Source organism: Bos taurus, chromosome X (assembly GCF_002263795.3).
Source record: "Bos taurus isolate L1 Dominette 01449 registration number 42190680 breed Hereford chromosome X, ARS-UCD2.0, whole genome shotgun sequence".
Classification (NCBI taxonomy): Eukaryota; Metazoa; Chordata; class Mammalia; order Artiodactyla; family Bovidae; genus Bos; species Bos taurus.
Window position 1 is genome coordinate 78,885,238 of NC_037357.1, and position 12,782 is coordinate 78,898,019.

Genomic DNA, 12,782 nt, shown 5'->3' on the forward strand with positions numbered 1-12,782 from the left:
CAGAGAAGGCAATGGCATCCCACTCCAGTACTCTTGCCTGGAAAATCCCATGGATGAAGGAGCCTGGTGGGCTGCAGTCCATGGGGTCGATAAGAGTCTGACATGACTGAGCGACTTCACTTTCACTTTTCACTTTCCTGCATTGGAGAAGGAAATGGCAACCCACTCCAGTGTTCTTGCCTGGAGAATCCCAGGGACGGAAACCTGGTGGGCTGCCGTCTATGGGGTCGTAGAGAGACGGACATGACTGAAGCGGCTTAGCAGCAGTAGCAAATGAGATATTCTGTTTACTGGAACTGCCCCCTCCTTTTTTTCTGCTACTACAATGTTTTTGATGCGACATAGCCTCCAGGAGCTTCCTGAGAAAAGGTACATGGGAAATGATTTCTTTTGAGATTTTGCATGAGCAGGGTTTGTCTTTGCTTTACACTTATTTGACAGCTTGTTTTATAATTTCAGGCTGAAAATTTCACCAAGATTTTTTAAAGGCATTGATCTAAAGGTTTGTAACTTCCCTCGTGTCACTTTTGAGATGGGTGGTGTTATTTTGAATGCTATTTTGTTTCCTAATTCTCTATATGTGACTCATTAACATTTTAAATAATATCCTTGAAATTATTATAGTGAAATTACATTTTTTTTGTTTTCAGCACCATGAATTTTAACACATGAATAAATTCATATAACTATTACAGTAATCAGGGTATAAAAGAGTTTTATCATCCCCCCAAAATCCCTCTTCTGCCCTTTGTAGTCAAACCATGCCCTCCATCCCAGACCTCTGATAACCAGTAATCTATTCCCTGTCCTTATAGTTTTACCTTTTCCATAATGTTAAACAAACATAATCATACGTTTTGAGATGGGCCTCTTTCATTTAGCATAATGCATTTGTGATTCATCCAGTCTGTGGATATATCAACTGTATCCTCTTCATGGATGTACCAGAGGCTGTTTAATCCATTCATCTGTTGGAAGACATCTTGGCTGCTTTCAGTTTTTAGAGATTATGAATAAGATTGGCATGAACATTCGTGCACAGGTGTTTTTGTAAACCTAAGTTTTCATTTCTCTAGGGCAAGCACCCAGGAGGGGACTGATGCCTCATGTACTAAGTGTGTGTGCTTAGTCGCTCAGTCACATCTGACTCTTTGTGACCCCATGGACTGTTCGCCAGGCTCCTCTGTTCATGGGATCATCCTGACAAGAATACTGGAGTGGGTTGCCATTTCCTCCTCCAGGGGATCTTCCCAACCGAGGGATTGAACCTTGTGTCTCTGGCGTCTCCTGCATTGGCAGGCGGATTCTTTACTACTGAGCCACTTGGGGAAACCAAGTGTATATTTACCTTTCAAAGAAATTGGCAAAATGTCTTCCAGAGTAACTGTACTATTCTGCATTCCCTCCATCAATATATGAACATTCCATTTGCTTCAGATTCTCTCCAGCACTTTGATATTGTCAGGTTTTTTTTTTTTTTAAACTACAGCTATTCTAATAGGTATGTAGTGGTATCTGTGGTTTTAATTTGCAGTTTCCTAACAGCTAATGCAGAGAAGGCAATGGTACCCCACTCCAGTACTCTTGCCTGGAAAATCCATGGATGGAGGAGCCTGGTAGGCTACAGTTATGGGGTCGCTGGGAGTCGGACACGACTGAGGGACTTCACTTTCACTTTTCACTTTCATGCATTGGAGAAGGAAATGGCAACCCACTCCAGTGTTCTTGCCTGGAGAATCCCAGGGACGGGGGAGCTTGGTGGGCTGCCGTCTATGGGGTCGCACAGAGTCCGACACGACTGAAGCGACTTAGCAGCAGCGGCAGCAGCAGCAGCAACAGCTAATGATTTTAAACATTATTTTGTGTGTTTTTTGTGTTTATTTGCCATTCTTATGTCCTCTTCGGTGCATTGTCTGTTCGGTCCTTTGCTTGCTTTTTAATTTAGCTGTTAATTTTCTTATTGTTGAGTTTTGAGGGTTCTTCATATATGCTGTGTGTTTTGGATCTTAGTTGGATGTGTAATTTACAAATACTTCATTGTGAATATCTGTTCGTCTTTTCATTCTCTTAATAAGCTTTCTCAGAATAAACGTTTTAAATTATGATGAGATAAAATGTAGCACCTTGTTTCCTTATGATTTCTCTTTTAAATTTTATTTATTTATTGATGTGGACCATTTTTAAAGTCTTTATTGAATTTGTTACAATAATGCTTTTTGTTTTTGTTTTTTTTGCCATGAGGAATGAGGGATCTTAGCTCCACAACCAGAGATTGAACCCACACCCCCTGCATTGGAAGGCAAAATCTTAACCAGTGGACCCCCAGGGAAGTCCCCCTTACAATTTCTTATTGTTCATGCTTTTGGTGTAATGTCTAAGAATTCTTCATGTGTCCACAAGTCATGAAATTTTCTGTTTTCTTCTAAAAATATTATAGCTTTATGTTCTACACTTAAAAATATGATCCATTTTTCCTTTATTTTTTCTTTCAGTTTTATTGAGATATAATTGACATACAGCACTATATAAGTTTAAGGTATATTAATCATAAGATTTATTTACATACATCCTGTAATGATTACTATAGTATAATAAATTTAGTGAACATTCATCATCTCATATAGATACAAAATAAAAGAAATAGAAAAAAATTTTTTTCTTTTGATGAAAACTCTTAGGATTTACTTTCTTAACTCTCATATATAAGTTCGTTATAATACAATATATAACTGTATTAATCATGTTGTATATTACATCCCTGCTACTGCTGCTGCTGCTGCTGCTAAGTCGCTTCAGTCGTGTCGGACTCTGTGTGACCCCATAGACGGCGGCGCACCAGGCCCCGCCGCCCCTGGGATTCTCCAGGCAAGAACACTGGAGTGGGTTGCCATTTCCTCCTCCAATGCATGAAAGTGAAAAGTGAAAGTGAAGTCCCTCAGTCGTGTCCGACTCTTAGCGACCCCATGGACTGCAGCCTACCAGGCGCCTCCATCCACGGGATTTTCCAGGCAAGAGTACTGGAGTGGGGTGCGGTTGCCTTCTCCGATTACATCCCTAGTACTTATTAATCTTATAACTGGAAGTTGGTAAGTGTTGACTGCATTTATCCCATCCCCTCTGTTCCCACCCTTGCCTCTGATAGCCACAAATCTGATCTTTTTCTATGAATTTGTTTGTGTTTGAGGTATATTAGACCAACAGCACTATGTTAGTTTCCGGTGCGCAATACAGTGATTCAGTGTTTCTATACATTTCAAAATGATCGCCACAATAAGTCTACCATCTGTCACAATACGAAGATATCATATATTTATTGACTATATTCCCTACACTGTACATTTCATACCCATGATTCATTTACTTAGTAACTGGAAGTTTGTACCTCTTGTTCTTGTTTAGCGGCTAAGTCGTTTCCGACTCTTTGAGGATCCATGGAATGCAGCACACCAGGCTTCCCTGTCCTTCACTGTCTCCCTGAATTTGCTCAAACTCATGTCTATTAAGTCAATGATGCCATCCGACCATCTCATTCCCTGTCGCCCCCTTCTCCTCCTGCTCTTTTTTCCTGTGGCTCCTCTTTTCCAGTGACTTGGCTCTTTGCATCAGGTGGCCAAAGTATTGGAGCTTCAGCTTCAGCATCGGTCCATCCAATGAATATTCAGGGTTGATTTCCTTTAGGATTGACTGGTTTGATCTCCTTGATGTCCAAGGGACTCTCAAGACTCTTCTCCAGCACCATAGTTTGTAAGCATCAATTCTTCAGAGCTCAACCTTCATGGAACAACTCTCACATCCATACATGACAACTGGAAAAACCATAGCTTTGATTATGCAGATCTTTGTTGGCAAAGTAATATCTCTGCTTTTTAATACACTGTCTAGGTTTGTCATAGCCTTTCTTCCAAGGAGATATCATCTTTTAATTTCATGGTGGCAGTCACCATCTGCAGTGATTTTGGAGTGCAAGGAAAGAAAATCTGCCGCTGTTTCCATTTTTTTCCCCATCTATTTGGCATGAAGTGATGGGACCGGATGCCATGATCTTTTTGAATGCTTAGTTTTAAGCCAGCTTTTTAACTCTCCTATTTCACCTTCATCAAGAGGCTCTTTATTTCCTCCTCGCTTTCTGCCATTGGGGTGATATCATCTGCATATCTGACATTCTTGGTATTTTTCCTGGCAATCTTGATTCCAGCTTATGATTCATCCAGCCCTGCATTTTGCATGATGTAGTCTGCATATGAGTTAAATAAGCAGGGTGACAATATATAGCCTTGACATAATCCTTTCCCAATTCAAGACACTCTGTTGTTCCATGTCCAGTTCTAACTGTTGCTTCTTGACCTGCATACAGGCTTCTTAGGAGGCAGATAATGTGGGTCTGGTATTCCCACGTCTTTAAGAATTTTCCACAGTTTTTTTGTGATCTACACAGTCAAAGGCTTTAATGTTGTCATTGATGTAGAAGTAGATGTTTTTCTGGAATTCTCTTGCTTTCTCTACAATCCAATGGATGTTGGCAATTTGATCTCTGGTTCCTCTACCTTTTCTAAATCTAGCTTGTACATCTGGAAGTTCTTGGTTCATGTGCTGTTGAAGCCTAGCTTGTGGGATTTTGAGCATTACTTTGCCAGCATGTGAAATGAGCGCAATTGTATGGTAGTTTGAACATTCTTTGGCATTGCCCTTCTTTGAGACTGGAATGAAAACTGACCTTTTCCAGTTCTGTGGCAATTGCTGAGTTTTCCAAATTTGCTGGCATGTTGAGTGCAGGACTTTAACAGCATTATCTTTTAGGATTTGAAATAGTTCAGGTGGAATTCCATCACCTCCACTAGCTTTGTTTGTAGTATTGCTTCCAAAAGCCCACTTGACTTCACACTCCAGGATGTCTGGCTCTAGGTGAATAATCCCACCATCATGGTTATTGGGGTAATTTAGACTTTTTTTTTTTTTGGATGGTTTACCTCTTCTTAGTCTCTTCTACTTCTGTTAGGTCCTTGCTGTTTTTGTCCTTTATTGTGCCCATATTTGGTTCCCTTTATCTTCCTCATCTATTTCCTTCATCCCCTACTCCTTTCTCTTCTGGAAACCACTTGTTTGTTTTCTGTGTATATAGCTCTCTTTTGTTGTATTTCTTCACTTGTTTTTAGATTCCACATATGAGTGAAATCATATGCTATTTTTCTTTCTCTGTCTTATTTATTTCACTTAACATAAAACCCTCCAGGTCAATCCATGTTGTCACAAATGGCAGAATGTCATTATTTTTTATGGCTGAGTACTATTCTGTCATAGGTATATACCACTCTTCTTTATCCATTCATCCATAGATGGGCATTTAAGTTGTTTCAATATCTTGGCTGTTTTAAATGACGTTACCATGAACATAAGGGTTGATATGTATTTTTTAATTAGTATTTTTGTGTGGTTTTTTTTTGATAAATAGCTTGGACTGGAACTTCTGGATCATATAGTAATTCTATTTTTAATTTTTAAAGAAGCCTCCACACTGTTTTTCATAGTGGCTGCCTGAATTTACATTCTAAGCAACAGCACATGAGGGTTCTTTTTCTCCACATCCTTGCCAATACTTGTTTCTTGTATTTTTGATAATAGTCATTGTGACATGTGTGAGGAGATATTGCACTGTGGTTTTCATTTGCATTTCCCTGATGATTAGTGATGTTGACCATATTTTCATGCGCCTGTTGGCCACCCGAAAAATGTCTGTCCAGGTCCTATGCCCATTTTTCAGTAGGGTTGTTTTTTTTTTTCCTCTTTTATTTTGAGGTATATGAGTTCTTTGTATATTTTAGATATTAACCCATTGTCAGATATATCATTTGCAAATATTTTCTTCCATTCATTAGGCAACCTTTTAGTTTTGTTGATAGCTTGGTTCACTGTACAAAAGAGTTTTAGTTTGATGTAGCCCTACTTATTTATTTTTACTTTTGTTTCCCTTGCCTAAGGAGACATAGTGAAAAACAATATTACTAGGACCAATGTCAAAGAGCATACTACTTATGTTTTCTTCTAGAATTTTTATGATTTCAGGTATTACATTTACGTCTTTAACCCATTTTGACTTTATTTTTATATGGTGTGAGAAAGTACTCTAATATGATTCTTTTACATGTAGCTGTCAAATTTTCCCAACAACATTTATTGAAGTAGCAGTCTTGTCCCCACTGTATATTCTTGCCTCACTTGCCATAGACTAATTGACCAAATAAGAGTGCATTCATTTCTGGACTCTATTCTGTTCTTGTGCCAGTACCATACTGTTTTGATTACTGTAGCTTTATAGTACAGTTTGAAACCAAGGAGTGTGGTACCTCCAGTTTTGTTCTGAACCTTTCTAAAGATTGTTTTGGCTATTCAGGGTCTTTTGTGTTTCTATACAAATTTTAGAATTATTTGCTCTAGTTGTGTAAAAAATGCCATTGGTATTTTGACAGGGATTGCATTGAATCTGTACATTGCTTTGGGTAGTATGGTCACATTAACAATATTAATTATTCCAATCTGTGAGCAGGGTATATCTTTCCATTCATTTGTGTTGTCTTTAATTTCTTTCATCAGTGTTTTATAGTTTTCCAACTACAGATCTTTTACCTCTTTAACTAATTTATCTTGGCTGTCTTATTCCTTTTGATGTGATTGTAAATGAGATAGTTTTCTTAATTTCCTTTCCAATAGTTTGCTGTTAGTGTATATAAATGTGACAGATTTATATATATTAAATCTCTTACCCTGAGACTTTAGTGAACTCATTGATGAGTTCTGGTAATTTTTTTTATGGTGTCCTTAGGATATTTTAAATATAGCATCATGTCATCTACAAATAGTGACAGTTTTACTTCTTCCTTTCCAACTGAGATCACTCTTATTTATTTTTCTTGTCTGACTGCTGTGGCTAGAACTTGTAACACCATGTTGAATACATGTGGTGAGAGTGGGCATCCTTGTCTTGCTCTTCATCTTAGAGAAAATGCTTTTCACTATAGTGGGCTTATCATATATGGCTTTTATTGTGCCGAGGTATATTTCCTTTATACCCACTTTGTTGAGAGTCTAAAGCTTTTTCTGCATCTATTGAAATATTTAGATAATTATATGGTTTTTATTATTTAATTTGTTATTGTGCTGTATCACATTGATTGATTGGTGATTGAACCACCTGAGCATCCCTATTGTTAATAGCACTTGGCCATAGTGTACCATCCTTTTTAATGTATTGTTGAATTTGTTTATAATATTTTATTGAGTATTTCTGCATCTATGTTCATCAATGATATTGGCATATAATTTTCTTTTTTTGTGGTGTCTTTGTCTGGCTTTGGTATCAGGGTGATGCTGGCCTTGTAGATTGAATTTGGAAATGTTCCTTTCACTGCAACCTTTTTTGGAATAGTTTGAGAAGGATTGATATTAATGCTCCTTTAAATGTGTGATAGAATTCAGCTGAGAAACCATCTGGTCCTGGACTTTAGTTTGTTGGGAGTTTTTTTTTTTTTTAAATAGTGATTCAATTAACTTATTGGTAACTGGTCTGTTCATATATTTTACTTCTTCCTGGTTCAGTCTTGGGAAATAGTGCATTTCTAGGAATTCATTCATTTATTCTATGTTGTCTATTCCATTTTATTGGCATGTAGCTGTTCATAGTAATCTTTTATGATCCTTTGTATTTCTGTGGTGTTGGTTGTGACTTCTAGTTTTTTTATTTCTGATTTCATTAATTTGGGCCCTCTCCCTCTTTTCTGATGAGTTTAGCTAAAGGTTTATCTATTGTGTTTATCTTTTCAAAAAACTCTTAGTTTCATTGCTCTTTTCTATTTTTTGTGTGTGTCTACTTCATTTATTTCTGCTCTGAATGTTTATGATTTCTTTCCTTCTACCAACTTCAGGTTTTGTTTGTTCTTCTTCTCATTCCTCTAGGTACAAGGTTGTTTACTTGAGTTTTTTCTTGTTTCTTGAGGTAGACTTTTATTGCTATAAACTTGCCTGTTTAGAACTGCTTTTGATGCATCCCTTAGAATTTAGATCATTGTGTTTTAGTTTTCATTTGTCTCTAGGTACCTTTGATTTCCTCTTTGATTATTTTAGTGATCCATTGGTTGTTTGGTAACATATTATTTAGCCACCATGTATTTGTGGGGGTTTTTTCTTGTAGTTGATTTCTGGTTTCACAGTGTTGTGGTCCAAAAAGATGCTTGATATGATTTCAAATTTCTTAATTTAGTGAGACTTGTTTTCTGGCCTAGCATGTGTTCTATCCTGGACAATGTTTCATGTGCACTTAAAAGGAATGTATTCTGATACTTTTGGATGGAATGTTCTCAGTTCAGTTCAGTTCAGTCGCTCAGGCATGTCTGACTCTTTGCGAATGTTCTTTGTATATCTATTCAATCCATCAATATGATCTAATGTGTCACTTAAGGTTAGTGTTTCCTTATTGATTTTTTGCCTAATCTGTCCTTGATATAAGTGAAGTGTTAAATTCTTCTACTATTATTGTGTTATTGTCAACTTCTCCCTGGGTGTTTGTTAATATTTGCTTTATGTATTCAGGTGCCCCTGCTGGGTGCATATATATTTACAATTGTTACATTTTTTTCAGGATCGATTCCTTGATCATCGTGCAATTAATGTCTTTCTTTTGTTACAGTCTTTGTTTTACAGTTGATTTGGTCTAATATGAGTGTGGCAACCCCAGATTTCATTTCCATTTGCATGGAATATATTTTTCCATCCCCTCACTTTCAGTTTGCATGTGTCTTTGGATCTGAGGTGAATCTCTTATAAGACAGCATATATGTGGTTCTTGTTTTTGTATCCATTCAGCCATTTAATATTTTTTATCGGAGCATTTAGTCCATTTCCATTTAAAGTAATTATTGATAGATATGTACCTAGTGCCATTTTGCTCATTGTTTTAGGGTTGCTTCTATAGTTCTTTTTCTGTTCATTTTTTCTTCTTTTGCTTTTTCCCTTTTTGATTTAATGATCATTGTTAGTGCTATGTTAGGATTCCAATCTCTTTTCTTGTGTATCTATATAGATTTTTTTTTGGTTTGTGATTACCATAAGGCTTATAAAATATGTGCATCTTCATCTCCCTATGTTCAATGTTTTTGACATCATATTTTACAACTTTTTGATTCACATCTCTCTTAATCACTTGTTGCAAATAAAGATAATTTTACTTTTTTTTTCTTTTAATCTTATACTAGTTTTTTAATTGATTGATCTACTACCTTTACTGTATATTTGCCTTTACCAGTGAGATTTTTTTTCCTTTTCATATTTCCACGTTGTGGCCTTTTCTGCTTAGAGAAGTCCCTTTAGCCTTTCTTATAAAACCAGTTTCAGGGTGCTGAACTCTTTTAGCTTTTACTTATTTATAAGACTCTATCTTGCCTTCAAATCTGAATGGTAGCCTTGCCTGATAGAGTATTCTTGGTTGTAGGTTTTTTCCTTTCATCACTTTAAATGTATTGCCCCACTCCTTTCTGACCTACAGAGTTTCTGCTGAAAAGTCAGCTGATAACCTTATGGGAGTTCCCTTGTATGTGCTTAGTTGCTTTTGCCTAGCTGCTTTTAAGATTCTCTTTAAATCTTGCCATTTTATTTATGTTTTTGTTATTTTTTTAAACTTTTTTTTCTTTTTAAAGTTAATTTTTACTGGAGTATAATTGATTTACCATGTTATATTAGTTTCAGGTGTATAGTAAAGTGAGTCAGTTATACATATACCTATACCCACTCTTTTTTAGATTCGTTTCCCACATAGACCATTACAGAGTACTGAGTAGAGTTGTCTGTGCAATGCAGTAGGTCTTTATTACTTATATATTTTATATATTGTCGTGTACATCAGTATATATATATATATATATATATATATATATATATGTCAATCCCCGTTTCCCAATTTATTCCCCCTTACACCCTGGTAACCATAAGTTTTTTCTCTATCTGTAACTTTCTGTTTTATAGATAAGTTCATTTGTACCCCTTTTTAGACTCCACCTTTAAGTGATATCATATGCTATTTGTCTTTCTCTGTCTGACTTTCTTTACTCAGGATGACAATCTCTAGGTCATTCAATGAAGTTTTGCCATTTTAATTACAATGTATCTTGGTGTGGAGTTCTTTGGGTTCATCTTGTTTGGAATTCTCTATGCTTTCTGGACCTGAATGTCTCTTTAATTTCCCAGGTTAAAGAAGTTTTTAGTTGTGTGCTGAGCTTAGTCACTCAGTTGTGCCCGACTCTTTGAGACTCCATGGACTGTAGCCCTCCAGGCTCCTCTGTCCATGGGGATTCTCCAGGCAAGAATACTTGGAGTGGGTTGCCATGCCCTTCTCCAGGGGATCTTCCCAACCCAGGGGTCAAACCCAGGTCTCCAGCATTGCAGGCAGATTCTTTACCATCTGAGCTACCAGGGAAGCCATCTTCAAATATGTTCTCTGTCCCTTTCTCTCTCTCTCTCTTCCTCCATCTGGGGCCTCAACAATGTGAACATTAATATGCTTGATGTTGCCCTAAGTATCTCTTCAACTATCTTAAGTTTTAAAATTCTTTTTTCTGTTCAGCTTGAATGATTTCCACTACTCTGTTTTCCAGCCCACTGACCCATTCCTCTGTATCATCTAGTCCACTGTTGATTCTTTCTGGTTTATTTTTTATTTCAGTTATATTCTTCAGCTCTGTTTAGTTCTTCCTTATGTTTTCTAACTCTGTTAAACTTCTCACTGTGTTCATCCATTCCTCTCCTGAGTTCTTTGAGCATCTTTATTGTTGTTGCCTTGAATTTTGTATCAGGTAGACTGCTTATCTCCACTTCATTTAGTTTTTCTGAGGTTTTATCTTGTTCCTTCATTTGGACATATTCCTCTGTATCTTCACTTTGCCTGATTCTCTGTTTTTATTTCTATGTATTACACAGATCAATAATGTTTCCTGATTTAGGAGAAGTGGCCTTATATAGGAGTCATCCTATGGGAGCCCAGCAGCTCAATGCCCTCCAGTCACCAGAGCTATATGGTCTAGTGTTGCGCAGTATGTGGGCTCTGTGGGCCCTTCTTTTGTGGTGAGGTTGATTACTGTGGGCATACTGGTAGGCCCTGCCTTCCAGGGAGGCTGTGGGCTGCTGATGGATGAAGCTGGGCCCTGGAGTGGCTGACAGTTGCCCAGGGAATCCTGATCCTGGTATTGGGCAGGTCATCACAGGGTGGCTCACTGTGGGGCCCAGGAGTCCCTGATCCGGTGCCCATCCACTGGTGGTAGCCAGGTCATGGTGCTAGTGCCAGCCCACTGGTAGGTGGAGTCAGATTCCAAGGCAGCTGGCTAAAGGACCTGGGGTTCCCAGAGCTGGTGTACCCAACCACTGGTAAGTGAGGTTGGGTCCCAGCGCTAATGCTAGCCTACTATTGTGAGAGGCTGGTCCTGGAGTGCCTGGCAAACTCAGGGTCTCCTACAGCAGCTTACATGCTCATGGGTGGGGCTGTGTCCCCATGCAACTAGCTGCTCGGCCTGGGGGTCCCAAAGACTAGTGTCAACGAGTTGGTGGGCGGGTCCAGGTCTCAGCACTATTAAGCTAGAGGGAGGACTCCAAAATGGCACTTGCCAGCACTAGTGTCCGTGTTGTAGAATGAGCTCCCCCAAATAGCTGCCACCAGCATCTATGTTCCCAGAGTGAGTACCAGTTATCTCCTGCCTCTCCAGGAGGTTCTCCAAGGTCAGCAAGTGGGTCTGACTCAGCCTTCTTTCTTTTTTCTCACTAGTTTACCTTTGGTTTTTAATATGTACTTATTTTTTAATTAAATTATATTATGTATGTTAACATTCACCAGGTTTTTCATTGTTACTTTTCTTTTTAAATTGATTTTATTGAAGTACTGTTGATTTACAATGTTGTGTTAATTTCTGCCATACAGCAAAGTGGTTCGGTTATACATATACATTCTTTTTCATATTCTTTTCCAGTATGGTTTATCACAGGATATTGAATATAATTCCCTGTGCTATACTGTATGTAGAACTTGTGGTTTCCCCATTCGTATATAATAGCTTGCATTGGCTAATCCCAAACATCCATCCATCCCTCCCTCAACTCCCTTGGCAACCACAAGTCCATTATCTTTGTCTGTGAGTCTGTTTCTTTTTCTGCTTTGTAGTTAAGTTCATTTGTGTTAGATTTTAGATTCCACATGTGAGTAATATCATATGGTATTTGTATGTCTGTGTCTGACTTCCTTCACTTGATATGATAATCTCTAGGTTCATCCATGTTGCTGCACATGGCATTACTTCATTCTTTTTATGGCTGCATAATATTCCATTGTGTGTATGTACCACATTTTCTTTATCCATTCATCTGTCAATGGACATTTTTGCTATCCCCGTGTCTTGGCTATTGTGAGTAGTGCTGCTATGAACAGAGGGGTGCATGTATCTTTTTGAGTTACACTTTTGTCTGGATGTATGCCCAAGAGTAGGATTGCCAGATTATATGGCAACTGTATTTTTAGTTTTCTGAGGAACCTCCATACTGCTTTCCATAGTGGCTGCACCAATTTCCTTCCCACCAGCAGAGTAGCAGAGTTCCATTTTCTCCACACCCTCTCCAACATTTGTTAATTTTAATGATAGCCATTCTGACTGTTGTGAGGTGGTACCTCATTGTAGTTTTGATATGCATTTCTCTAATAATTAGTGATGCTGAGCATCTTTTCCTGTGTGACCCAGGCTCCTTTATAATTACTGCTT